This window comes from Sminthopsis crassicaudata, chromosome 3, assembly GCF_048593235.1.
Source record: "Sminthopsis crassicaudata isolate SCR6 chromosome 3, ASM4859323v1, whole genome shotgun sequence".
NCBI lineage: Eukaryota > Metazoa > Chordata > Mammalia > Dasyuromorphia > Dasyuridae > Sminthopsis > Sminthopsis crassicaudata.
The window spans coordinates 179,984,808-179,999,427 of record NC_133619.1 but is presented as its reverse complement, the minus strand read 5'-3'; the positions used below and the strand labels follow the sequence as shown (position 1 = coordinate 179,999,427).

Sequence of the window (14,620 nt, the reverse complement as noted above, 5' to 3'; positions counted from 1 at the left end):
GATTAGATTTGCCAGCTTGTTAATCTAAAGAAATACTTGTTGGCAAACTTATTGGGTAAATTACATTTTTCCCTTATTTGCAGCTAGCCCATACTGCTGATGGGTAAAGCTGGCTGTCCTATCTGGGTTTGGGAATAAGAGAGGGAGGCAGATTTGTTCTTCTTTCAGATTGTGAAACAACTGTAACCAGGACCTTTGCCATCAGAGGCTGGGGACCGTCTGAAAGTCTGGGAGCAAAGAGCTATTGGGGGTTAACAAGCAGCAGGGCTGTTGTGTTCTAGCCAGAGAAGTCCCAGAGAAGCTAGGAACTGGCCCTGCTGAAGTCTTTTGGATCTTCCTGGAGGAGCAGAGCAGCCATTCCACACCTGGAGGGCAATTCAGAATGACAAGGGACTGGCTTAGAGATTTGCATCCAGGTGCTTCTCCTCAGCTCCAGGGGAAGGCTGAGCCAGAAAATAATTGGTGTCCCCACAGGCTTGTGCTAGAGCCCCCCATTCCCCTTTGAAGTTTCTTCTGCCTGACTTATGCTCATTATACTCCATATGACTGAAATGTAAAACTTCTGTTTCTGAAAATCTAACCTTTCTTCAGAAGCTGGGAACCTAAATCCCCTGGATGAAGAAGGGGGATAGTAAGAGTGCTAGAAAAGCAAATGGGTGCTCTGGAGCCGGCAAGATTTGAGATGGGAAAACCCTGTCTGATTTGATTCCATAGATAGTGGCAAACCTCAGGTTAGCCAAAAAAGTTGTTTGCATTGATTGATAAAGCTGGAACAATCCCTCTTGTGAATTGATGTACAGGCCCTGGCAATAAAATGAAACCAAACTAACTCCCAAGCAGAATGCAGCCTTAATTGGCTGAAGGGCCCCAGAAGGCCCTGGACAAGCCCGTCAAGCCTGCTTCCAGAGCTAGTCCTTAGCTTGGCCTTGGGAATCATCCCAGGGAGTGGAAGAGAAGGAGGTCTGGATTGCTCTCCGACAGCACCTTCTCATCCTCCATCTTGGGCTTTCCACTTCTGGGCTTGGGCTTGGAGGGTCTCATCTACTGAAAACCACCACCTTGAGGGCAAGAACTGTTGGAGTTTTTCTTGGTAGCTCTGCCATTTTTCCACTTTGAATCACTTCCAATTTACCAATATTTATTAAGGAAACAAGCTTTTATTAAAGTCCTATGTACCAAGCACTGTGCTAAGCACTTTACATATATTCTCTCCTCAACAACACTGGGAGGTAGGTGCTATTATCCACTCTCTCAGTTAAAGAAACTGAGGCAACAGGTCAGCAAAATAGAGGCTAGACTGAAACAGATCTTGTCTTATACAGACAACACTGGCCTAATTAACAAGGAGATTCTAGATCTGCAGCGTTCAATGGGATGTTTTCCAAATTCTACATGATGAAAGGTACCTGATGAAGCGGTCAGGGGTCTTAACCGTGGCCCTAGGCTCCATCCCAAGAGCAATATGTGGGCTTAGCTCCCTTTCCCGCTGGCTGCTTCTACTCATGTCCCCAGTTTCTGGTCCCTGTGTCTTTTGTTACCATATCATTCATCTGGTAGCCCACCTCATCCATCTTCCTTAGACTACTCAATCAGCAAAGCACAACTAAAGTAGGAGCAAACCTATATTACATACTAACTAGGGGTCCTATATTACACTAGATCCTGGAGACATAAAGATAAAAACAAAATGGTCTTGCCCTCAAAGTTTATATTCTATTGGGGAAAATGATGTCAACAAAAAGAACTAGGAAGAAAATCTATGCATAACCAAGATAATTGTATAAATATTTTTACATACATTGGATTAAGCATATATTTACACATATTTAACATGTAATTACCTGTCATCAAGGGGAAGAGGTAGAAGGAAGGAGGGGAAAAGATGGAAGAGAAGGTTTTGCAAGGGTCAGTGTTAAAAACTTACCCCTTCATATGTTTTGTAAATAAAAAGCTTTCCTAAAACAATTTTTTAAAAGAAAAATCTCCACATACAGGCTGAGCACTATCCTCATCTGATGAGCATTTGCTTTGCTTACCTTCTCCATGGAGACCTCATTGTGTCATGCCCATTGTGACACGCCTGAGAACACCCAAGGTTTTCTGACTTAAAGGTGATGTTCTCTCCCCAATAACCCAGTTGGATCCTGACAGCAAAGGCTGAAGGAAGTGTGAATAGAAGGATTGATGAGTGGACAAATAGACTAATAGACAAGATACATAGATAACTGGCGATAGATAGATGGGATAGATAAGATAAACAAATAGATCAAATAGATACACTTGATGCACAGTTAAATAGATGATGCATAGGTAAGTGAAAAGATAGATTTACAGTCGAGAAGTTTATAGGAAGAAAAGGTATTTATAGGAAGAAAAACGATTTATAGTTAGAAAAGAGATTTACAGGAAGAAAAGCAATTTATAGATAGAAAAGAGATTTATAGGAAAAAAGTGATATATAAGTAGAAAACATACATAAAGGTAAAAAAAAGTGACTTAGAAGTAGGAAAGAGATTTATAGGTAAAAAAGAGATTTATAGGCAGAAGAGAATAGTTGGATTAAATTATACATTGATAATGAATGAGTCAATGGAGGGTTAGGTAAATCAGTAAATAAATTACTTGATAGAGAGATCCTTTCTGGCCCTCATCAGCATCATACCAAGGGCTACTATCAAAGATTGAGACTGACTTCACATCAGTATTAAACTATTATATTTTATCCTTCAAGATTATAGAAGCTAAAATGGTTGCTTTCTCTCTGGCTTGGGAAATTGTTGACTTCTCTATCCTCCCCTCTTCCCCCACCCCCCAAAAAATTTTAGTTTGTGGATGGTTATTCCAGTAGATCAATTGGACACATATCTTTCACTTATGCTGTAACATATTACCTTTTGAGGCATCCTATATGCCACTGCTGAAGCAGAGGAGATACTGAACCAGATGTGATCAGATGCTGGCGATATTGACCGCATGTTCGGGCCTCGGGATCTACTTAAAATAAGATTTAGCATGTTCATGAAGGTAAAGCAGCTAAATAGAGATATTATTGAGTGCTTACTATGTGCCAGATGGTGTACTAAATGCTGGGAATGCAAAGGAAGATAAAACAGTCCCTTCCTGCAAGAAATTTATATTCTAATGGGGAGATTGTGTAAATAAATAAGTAGGTACAAAACAAGATACATCCAGAATAAATGGGGAGTTGTCTCAGAGGAGGCAACTAGGTAGCATAATGAATAATCTGGGAAATAAAAAGGCAGAAGTAAAGAAGGATAGAATTCCAGGTAAAGTTACTGAGGTGGAAGATAGAGTTTGGTAAGAAAGGAATAATAAATAGGCCAGCATCAGTGGATTGTGGTAACCATAGAACAATGAAAAACTTAAAAAAGACTGGAAAGTAGAAGTCATATTTTAAAAAGCCTTACGTAGCAAAGAAGGACCTTAACAAAATTCTGGAGGCAATAGGGAATCAGTAAAGTTTATTTAGTGTAGGTGGAGAGGAGTAACACTAGGTAAATTACTTAACAGTTGAATGAATGATGGATTGGAGAGGAGAGTTTTGAGGGAGGAAGATCAGTTAAAAGTCTGTTGAAATAGTCTAAGTAATATGTGATGAATGTATGGACCAGATTGATGGTTATGTGAATGGATTAAGGGGAGATAGGTGATAGATATTGTGAAAATGGAGATAACAAGAATTAACAACAGATGGCATATGTGAATGAGGTATTGAAGAATTGTGTTGCACGTGAAAATACTAGGGAAGTTTGAGAAGGGAAAATAAAGGGGACTTGAAATGAAATGAGCTCCAGGTTAAGAACAAAGAATACAGTAATCAGTACAGTAATCAGTATGATTGGAAGAGGTCACTTAATCCCAAATGTAACACATAATTGGCAATTTTGGAGAGTAGTAGTAGACTGATATCTAAGACTTATGCTGCTTCTCTACATCCACCTATGCATCCCCTCTCAGGTTATGCTCACCACCTCTAATCTTCTCACCACACAGCAAACTCAAACCTTGATTAACACCATCTCCCTCAGCCTCCTCTCTACTCTGACTGAGACCAAATTCCTCCCAATGTCTTTCTTTATAGAAGGCTGAAATGTGATTGCTCAGCTCTCTCCGCTCTGCGTCTGCTGCTTTGTCTGGTTTCAACTACACAGATCAAGATGCTCCTCTAGATAGCTCCTGTTTCCCCCCATTCTCACATCCTTTAGGTATGTTGTCTCTCTCTACCCCCAGCCCCCCATCATTAATTGCTTGTGAGCTCCTTGAAGGCAGGGAATATTTTTCTTTTAATTAATTATGGCCCTTTTGTTTAGCTCAGTGCTGGGCCCATAGTAGGCACTTAATATATGTTTATTGCATTGGATTGTATTATCAGAATGATGAGAGGTAATTGAAAGATTTAGTGAAGGTATGTATGTTGACCATTATCGGGATAGTAAGATGAAGTAAGGATTTATTTCATTATGAATTATGGGAAAAATATTACTAGACTGGTGAGTATGTTTCTGGTACTCTGACAGATTGAATGAAGACCAAAGAATCATAATATTTCTTTTGTAAGGTCTCTTATCTGTACTACAGAAGACTATAGGATTACAGATTTAAAGTTAGAAAGAACCTCAGAGATAATCTGCCCAAGCCACCATTTTACAGGTGAGAAAACAAAGGCCCAGAAAGGTGGTGACTTGCCCAAGGTTTCAAAGTAGTAAAATCTGATTTTCCTTAAGCACCATGATAATTGTGGAAATATGTATAGAAGAATTGTACATGTTTAACATATTGGATTAGAAGAGGGGGTGGGGAGAAGGGAAAGAAAAAAAATTTGGAATACAAGGTTTCGTAAAAGTGAATGTTGAAAATTATTATGAAAATAAACAGCTTTAATAAAAACAGTTACCAATTGTATATGTGAGTAAAAGGAAAGTTTATAACCAAATATGTGAGTAAAAGGAAAGTTTATAACCAAACAAGAAATAGAGTGAATAATGTAAGAAAAATTATTATTACATAAAATTAAGTTTTTTTTTTTTTTTTTTTTTTTTTACAATTCCAATAAAGCTAAGATTAAAAAGGGAAACAATAAACAGGAAAAAATTTTCACAGAAAGTTTCTTTGCCAAGGTGTATAAGGAACTGACCAAAACTTATAGGAATTAGAGCTACTCCCCAGTAGGCATAATTGGTAAATGGCATAAGAGGATGGTTTCAAGAGAAAACCATACTATCTATAACAAATTCCAACTTCCCTCCAAAAAAATAAAAATCAACCTTCTCTTCCAAATCACTAATAACAACAGAAATGAACATTTCTGATCAGTTCTGAGGCTTTCATTCGCAAATTGGCAAAGATGCAAAAACAAAGACAATGATATGTGTTGGAGGGGATGTGATATAATAAGAAGATAAAATTACTGCTAATTAGTTCTGGCATGGGTATAACAATTCTGGAAAATAATTTGAAATTATACAAGTTATGCAACAATTATACAACAAGGTCACTAAACTGTGCATGTTCTTTGACCCAGATAGACTACTTATAGGCCAATGCCCAAAGATTTTTAAAAAGACAAAAAGGTCTTATATGTTAAAACATATTTATTGTAGTTCTTTTGCTGATGGCAATTTAACCTGGAAACTAAGGGGATGACCATAAACCATGGAAAATTTGAAGAAACTGAAGCATAAAAATGTGATACAATACTATTATGTTGTAAGAAATGAGAAAATAGATAATTTTCAAGAGAAATGAGAAACTTTAGGAACTGATGCAGAATAAAATGAGCACAACCAAGAGCACAATTTATACTACAATATCAATTTTTTTTAAAAAAGAGAATTTAAAACTTTAGTTAAATGTATGGGCAACTAGGTGGCATTGAGACTGAAGTCAGGAGGATCTAAGTTCAAATCTGGTCTCAAAACTTACTAGCTGGGTCACCCTGGTTAATTCATATAATCCTGTTTGTTTCAGTTTCCTCATATGTAAAATGAGCTGGAGAAAAAGATGGAAAATTCCTGTATCTTTGCAAAACAAAAAACAAAAAAAAAACCCCAAAAATACTTTAATTCAGATAGGACTGAAATGACTGAACAACATTAACTGTTGAAGAATGAAATGAAAAGCATTGGGGAACAATTAATACAATAATAATAGTATAAAGACAAATCCGCTTTGAAATCAGAAAGAACTATGACCAATGTCATGATCAACAAAAGACGGGTGATAAAACACATTATTTACTTCCTGACAGAGAGGGGATAAATTCAGGATATAGATGAAACATACTATTTGGACACAATGAGGGAGTCTGCTTAATTATGCATATTTGTTACATATTTGTTTTTCTATTGGGAGGAAGAGAAAATAGATTTCTGTTAATTTGAAAGAAAATATTATTCATTTATTTGTAATGTTCTTTAAAATTTTTTTGAGTTCTTCTTCCCTCCCCTACTCTCCCCCACAAACACACTGAAAAGGAAAGCAAACTGATGTCAGTTATACATGCAAAACTTTTCCACAGTAGTCTTATCTCAAAAAAGCAATAAGAATGAAGAAAATTATACTTTAATTTGCACACAGAGTTGATCATTGCACTTCTGGAGGGAGATAGCATTTTTTTCCCATCATGATTCTTTTGGAATTATCTTGTGACATTGTATTGATCAGAGCAGTGAAGTCTTACATTATTGCTGTTACTGTAATTGATCTGCTCATTTCACTTTGCATCAGTTCCATATAGATCTTCCCATGTTTTTTCTGAAACTATTTGCCTTTTCATTTGTTATAGTGCAATGATACTCCATCAAATTATATGACACAAAATGTAGCCATTTTATTTCATCCTTTTAAGCATTTCTCATTTTTGATAGTGATAACATAGTTATTTTAATTTGAATTTCTCTAATCAATAGTGATTTAGAGCCTTCTTCATATGACTACAGGTAATTTTTTTTTCTTCTGAAAACTGCCTTTTTGGAGAATAGCTCTGATTTTTATAAACTTGATTCAGTTCTTTCTACGTTTGAGATATGAGGTCTTTTTTAAAGTAACTTGCTGTATTTGTTAAAAATATGATCTATGGTATCTTTTAACAAAATGTATAATATTCCTGAGAGTTTCCTTTTGAGAATCTCTTTCAGAGGGTGATAAATGGATTTTTTTTTCAGTTACCCTTTTGATCTAAAATATCAGAATTTCCTGAAATATTGATGTTTAGATTTTTGTTTTTGATCATGGCTTTCAGGTAGTCCAATAATTCTCAAATTATCTTTTCTTAATCTGTTTTTCAGGTTAGTTGTTTTTTTTCCAATGACATATTTCACATTATCATCTCTTTTTGGTTCTTTTGATGTTGTTTTGGGGTTTCTCTTTCATATAGTTTTATTTTTTTTCCTGCTTATACATTCCCATTAAATTTTTGTTTATATGTCTTAGTACCAAAAAAATAAGAACAAAAGGGGAAAAACCACAAGAGAAAAATAAAACAGAAGAAAAAGAATTTTAAAAGTGAACATAGTATGTGTTGGTCTCCAGAGTTCTCTCTCTGCATGCATATGGAATTTTTTATTTAAAGTTTATTGGAATTGCCTTGAATCACTGAGTAGCTGAAAAGAACCTTGTTTGTCCTACTTGATAATTGCACAATCTTGCTGCTTGTTTTGCTCAGCATTAGTTCGTGTAAATCGTTCTAGGCCTTTCTAAAATCAGCTTGCTCATCAATTTTTATACAACAATAATATTCCATTACTTTCATATGCCATATTCAACTATTATTCAACTTTTCCCCAGCTGATGGGCATCCTCTCAGTTTCCAGGTTCTTTCAACTATAAAAAAGGCTGCTACAAACATTACCATTTTTCATGACTTTCTTGGGATACAGACCTAGTAGAGACAGTGATGGATCAAAGGATATGAAGATTTTTTTTTCTTGATATGAACAGTTTTAAAGTCCTTTGAATATAGTTCCAAATTGTTCTCCAGAATGGTGGGTTCACAGTTCCATGAACAATGCATTAATGTCTCAGTTTTCCCACACCCCTACCAACATTTATCATTATCTCTTCTGTCATTTTAGCTAATCTGTGACTTTCTACCTAAGAGTTCTTTTAATTTGTATTTCTCTAATCAATAATGAATTAGAGCATTTTTTATATGGTTGTAGATAGGTTCTGGGAGTAGTTATTTCTGTCCATCATTGATCAACTGGAAGTGAGTTGGATCTTTTTTATGTTGAAGATATCCACTTCCATCAGAATACTCTTCATATAGCATTGAAGTGTACAGCGATCTTCTGGTTCTGTTCATTTCACTCAATATCCAACGAGGCCGCTGCTGCCGGGGGCATGCTGCGCCTGCAGACCAGCCCTGCCTAGAACGAGGCCGTTGGTGGTTGGTGTTAAAATAACTAGGCCAACAGACTACAAGGCATCAACTTGTGAGGAAGTTAGAAGACACTTACCCCAAAGGGCTGCTCAGAGATCACTCAGTAGCGAACACAAAGATTGTTTATTAAAACCTCCAGAGGATGAGCCCTTCTGTCACAACATAAGGGAAAGGAAAGCTTGTGGTAGAAGGGCTAAAGAAGCAGTAAAGATACACAGCCACATCAAGGAAGAGAGCATCGAAAAGGGGAGGGGGAGGCATTTAATTGGTTGTTGCTATGGGAGAGATTGTAATGGAAGGTTTCTGTTTCCCCAGAATCACCTGAATCCAGAATCACCACAATCATCCTAGAAATCCTAGGAAACAGAAAAGCGGGCCTTCAGGCTTCGGAAGACTAAATATCGCTAAGTGTCCAAAACTGATCAATGTCATCAGCTCAGGTTAAGTAAATGTGGTTATAGCTGCCCAAGGCTCAAGTAAATATGATCCTATACATATTATACGGGTCATAGGGGAAACACAGAAATAATGAAAATAAAATACAGAAAAATAATTCATACATTCATGTAAGTTCTTCACCCTATCTCTCTATTCCCCAGTTTCCCTCTGGAATATATAAATGATTTCATCTATCATATTTCTATGAACTTACACACTGTTCAAAATCAGTTGACGTATCTATACATCGTTTATCAAGTTCACCATCAAGATCATACTCCTCTAATACATTCCAGCCTTTTCTCTGAAGAATCATCATTTTAATAGCATCTTCTGTATGCAATATTTTGATAGGGACTGTTGAACTGTTCCGGTTACTAATGTAATTATATAAGGTAGACATATTACAATCAGTGAGGTTTTCCTGTTGCCACAAAGTCCGTACCATAAAAATTGCTTCCACCGATGGTCTTGGAAACAGTTATCCCAGAATAGAATGGCATTTGGCAGACATAAAGATACAAAGATGACAATCCAGGGAAACTGAGGCACATTACACACTCTGCTTCTGAATATTTGAATTATTGAATTCCTTCCCCTGGATACCTGGGAGGTCTCAGCACTATCATCTTGACCAACCCAATGTGAAGCAAATAAATCAAAAATAAAACTAGAAAATGCAAGAACTTATGTCAAGGGCAACCCTCTCCCTGACATCCCCAAAGTGATCAGCAGTACAAAGGCCCTCATCTCAGCCAGAGAATCCAGTTTGACACGGACGGTTCACTGTGTTGGGTGGTGTAGTCATTTGTGCACTTAACTCAGTTTCTGTTTATTTAGAGAGTAGCAGTGCTCAACACAGTCCATGCTAGGACAGGCACCCCGAGTCTGTCAGGGATTCCAAAGGAGAGAAAGAGTGGGGGCTGGAGTAGCTCCACCTGTCCCCTCTGATAGAACAAGAACTGCTTCCATGATCCAGAAAGGATTTCTGAGCAGAATATGCACAGTTTAAACCACAAAGGCAGGCAAACCCGACCTTTAGAGGCTTCATCCCAAAACGGCAGGGTCTTCTGAAAATGCTGACATACCAAGTAAGAAACTGGGGTTACAGGGCTGGAGAGTGCTAGTCCCAAGACAGATGTCTATATCTTGGAGATTTCCTAAAAACAGGCAATCAGAGAACAGTCTGCCAGAGCAATTCCAACAGAATAAGGAATTTCTAACTTAAAGCATCAAATAATCATCCCACATTTAAAGTTCCCATACATCCATAACGGCAATAATTGCGCAACTTAACAATTTCCATCCCAAATCTTAAACACACACACAGACCTTATCTCTCTATTCCACACAAACTGAGGCAGGGAAGTCTGATAGAAATAAAAAACCTTAACTTTGGGATTCCACGCCAGGAGAAAGAAGGTAGAAGCTCATCCATTAATTCAATCTCCTAACTGGAAGTGAATAATTTCAGAATTTAACTGAAAAGAAAACCACATGTTTATTTGAAACTATTTTGGGTGTCCCTTACTAAGAAGTGACTTTCTGTTGGAATACGTGAGAGCCATCCAACAGTGGCTGTTGAAGATCCAAGCCAGAATGGATCTCCTCTCGTGAAGGGATGAAACAAGGAGATTGAGACAGTTGCTGTTCTCTGACTGAGAGGCTGTTGCATTGTCTCACCTCCCTCCTCTTCCCTTTGCCTCCAACTTATCTCCTTCCCAGTCCCCAATACCTGTGTCAGTAAAGGTTGCTCTGCAACTCAGTTTTATTTTTTTGTTTTGTTTTTGCTGTTATTTCCCTCCCCCCTTTCCCCCACCCCCAACCGAATGGTTCCCACACTGAGGAACACAAGCGGCACTATCACTTCTGGATGGTTGTAGTAGGTGTTGATCTTGTGAAATGTCATGGAAGTAAACTTTCAAACTGAGAAGAGGACCGCGGTTAGAACAAGCATTTAAGTGTCTCATCAGAATCCTGGCTTGGCCCTTTGATGTGTTGGCCCATTTAATTACCCTGAATAAAAAAATTCTTACCGGGGCTCTTCCTTAATTCTGGAAGGATCCTTCTCATGGAACAGCTCTGGTTCTTCTTGTAATTCTTGCCCCATCTTCAGTTGCCATGTTGGACTACATGGGAGAGCTTCTGGAATACGAGGGAGTCACTTAATGGTGGCTACTGGAGATGCAACCCAGAATGGTTCTCCTTTTGTGAGGGAATGATACAAGGAGACTGAGAGGCTGTTGCTGTTCTATGACTTTTCTCCTTGGTGGTCGTTGCCTTGTCTGACCTCTCTCTTGCTTCCTCTGCTTCCAATTTATCCCATTCCCAGTCTGCACCACCTGTGTCAGAAAAGGCTGCCCTTCGACTCCTTCAGATTTTATGATCCACAGCTGTGGAGGCTCTCAGAGCATTGACCTGTCCCTTAACAAATTTTCTTTCTTTTTTTTTTTAATTTAGAATTTTTTCCCCACAGTACATATGCATGAATAATTTTTATACTATTATCCCTTGTATTCATTTTTCCAAATTATCCCCCCTTCCCTCCACTCCCACCCCCCCATGACAGGCAATCCCATACATTTTACATGTGTTACAATATAACCAAGATACAATATATGTGTGTAAATACCACTTTCTTGTTGCACATTAAGTATTAGATTCCGAAGGTATAAGTAACCTGGGTAGATAGACAGTAGTGCTAACAATTTACATTCACTTCCCAGTGTTCTTTCTCTGGGTGTAGTTATTTCTGTCCATCACTGATCAACTGGAAGTGAGTTGGATCTTTTTTATGTTGAAGATATCCACTTCCATCAGAATACTCTTCATATAGCATTGAAGTGTACGGTGATCTTCTGGTTCTATTCATTTCACTCAGCATCAGTTGATGTAAGTCTCTCCAAGCCTCTCTGTATTCCTCCTGCTGGTCATTTCTTATAGAGCAATAATATTCCATAACCTTCATATACCATAATTTACCCAACCATTCTCCAATGGATGGACATCCATTCATCTTCCAGTTTCTAGCTACAACAAAAAGAGCTGCCACAAACATTTTGGCACATAGAGGTCCCGTTCCGCTCTTTAGTATTCCTTTGGGATATAATCCCGATAACAGCGATGCTGGGTCGAAGGGTATGCACAGTTTGATAACTTTTTGGGCATAGTTCCAAATTGCTCTCCAGAATGGCTGGATTCGTTCACAACTCCGCCAACAATCCCTTAACAACTTTTCAATCCAAGAATATGTCTTTCTTTAAGTAGAAATTGGGCCCCAATACTCAGCCCTTTCAGAGAAGGATACATAGCCAATGAGCAGTATTACATAAAGATTCTATTCCAATACTAATATCTTTCAAAATAGAGAAAACCAAAGCAGGGGAAAGGTATTAGCCAGACATTTGGTATTCAGAAAGCAAAATAATACCTCCAGGAAATACAATAATCTTTGTTTAAGGAAAGAAAAGGAAAATTTAACATTTAGAAAGTTTTATACTTGTTTCAGGTGCTATCTACTCAAGAACTGCAAAGTAGAAAGGATTTTACATTTCATTTTGCTGAAGTGATGGAGGCCACCTATATTGTTTTTCTTTCCTCCTCCTGAGGATGACTCCTCAGGTCACTCACAACTCTTATATCTATCAATCAACAAGAATTGCAAATACAAGAAACATTCCTTCCTGACCCTATGGTCTATGAATTTATGAAGCAAAAAGTTTGAGATGAAAATGGTGATTGGAATTTGGAAGATGTCTGACAAAAATGCATACAAAGATTATAAGGATTACTTAAATCAAAAAGGTTAAATCTGAGGACACTGCACTAGATCATAGTGCAGCAAAGGGGACTTGGCCTAGTAGCAAATCACAGACATTACGTAGCTAGGATTCTGATGGAAAACACCAGCCTGCCTTCCCTATTTGCAGCAAAAAAGAGGATTTTGATTTCTCATAAAGAGAAAGACCCTCACCAGTGTAGACTCTGCTGGTGTGCTGTAAAACTGGGATCTGCTACTCGGAGAATGGATATGAGAAGAGGAAGACATAAATTAATTGTAGATTCAAGATTCTCTCTTCCCTTAGAGATGTGATTATCCTTTCAGTAATAAGACAAGTAGTGTTAACTTCATTGGATTTCAAGAGTGTCATCAAAGGCTTGAAATTTGTTCCATGTAGAAAATATCAGGCACTATTTTTATTAATTGTTGATGATACACCTATCAAAATTACTAATTAATAATGATTATGAGTTAAAATAATTTTAAAAATACATTTGGGAGCTACTTGAGAAACTTTTGCAGGTTACCAAGAATAGAGGGATGTGAAATCAAACAATATCCTTGGAGGATGGAGATAAGGAGGAGTAGCTGAGCACACCTTGAGTTTTTTTTTTTTTTTTAATCTAGCCTGGATTTTCAAGCTTTGTTCTGGATTTTAACTAAAAAGAATCTTTTCTCATATTCATTTCTTTAGTTTAGTCACTGATTATGACTTCCTGCATAAAGACAACATTGTTAAAATATTTTATATTCTCATCTATCTCTTTTCTGTTTCTCTGTTTCTTTCTCTCTCTCTTTCTCTCTCTCTCTCTCTCTCTCTCTCTCTCTCTCTCTCTCTCTCTCTCTCTCTCTCTCTCTCACACACACACACACACACACACACACACACACACACACACACACACACACAAACTATCGAATACCTACAACAAATAAAGGGGATGAATTGTAGTTACAGAAGGGAAGAATAGATCCAGTCCAACAATAACAAAATTTTTATGAAGAAATCTTCAATGCAAAGATTCTTGAAATTGGAAGCACTATGTACTAATTCCAACTCTGAAACTTAGTAGCTTCGTGATCTTGTCTGAGGCAACCAATATGAATATCATTTTTTCTTTTTATAAAATTATTAAAAGAAGGTTGTCTGAGATAGAAAGCATGGTGAGAAGGTATAACATGTTGTTTATAATGAGAATACCTAGGTTCAAATCCTTCTGTTATTTGTGACCTGTGTGACCATTTCTATAGAAGTCAAGTTTCTTCATCAATAAACCTAACTCTAGATTTTTTCACTTTCTCCATAACTGTTTGGCTCACATTGGTCACCCTCTCCACTCCTCCTTCTAGGGCCTTTTTTATGTTTTACATTCCTTATTAGAATGTAGTTATCTGAGGCCAGAAATTGCCTCTATGAGGTTTATATAAAAACCTCAGGAAGGGCTTTGGCCATATGGTCCATGGAAATTACAAACATCTTCCCAATTTGAAATAAAAGAAACTAACAGCAAATCAAATGAGAAAATATTTGCAAAGTACTTAGAATAGTGCTTGTCATATACTTAATGCTACATAAAATCCAATTATTATTACTGTTCTTATTCTTTTGTGGTTGTTAGATAAGTACTCAGATGGGGAAACTGAAGTCTTGCCTGTTTTTTTATGAGGCAGTTGATTTTTGAGGAACTCTCCAAAGAAAATAAAGAAAAAAAGAGACAGGTGGCAACAGGTTAACTATCAGGAAGTGTCTGAAACATCTACAGTTTCTGTCTTCAAGACCATGAGTTTTGACGCCTAAATGATGAATTCTAGATGTATATGCTTGTAGCAGAAACATGAAAGAAAAAAGACAAGAAGAATGGGCAGCCTTTGTTCTGGCCTTGATTTTTGTCTTTTTATTTATGGGTATTTTAATCCTGTTATAATGTGTTTGTAAATTTCTTCATGGATCATCATAACCTTAAGAAAACTGGACTGAGGAGATTGTGCATAATGTACTG

At 37.2% G+C, this 14,620-nt stretch overlaps 1 long non-coding RNA gene across 1 annotated transcript in view; it reads right to left on the bottom strand.

Moving 5' to 3' along the window:
• The window catches only part of LOC141560891 (uncharacterized), a 295,397-nt gene that overhangs the window by 220,630 nt on the left and 60,147 nt on the right, over positions 1-14,620 (bottom strand). The gene's annotated exons all lie outside the window — the stretch shown is intronic.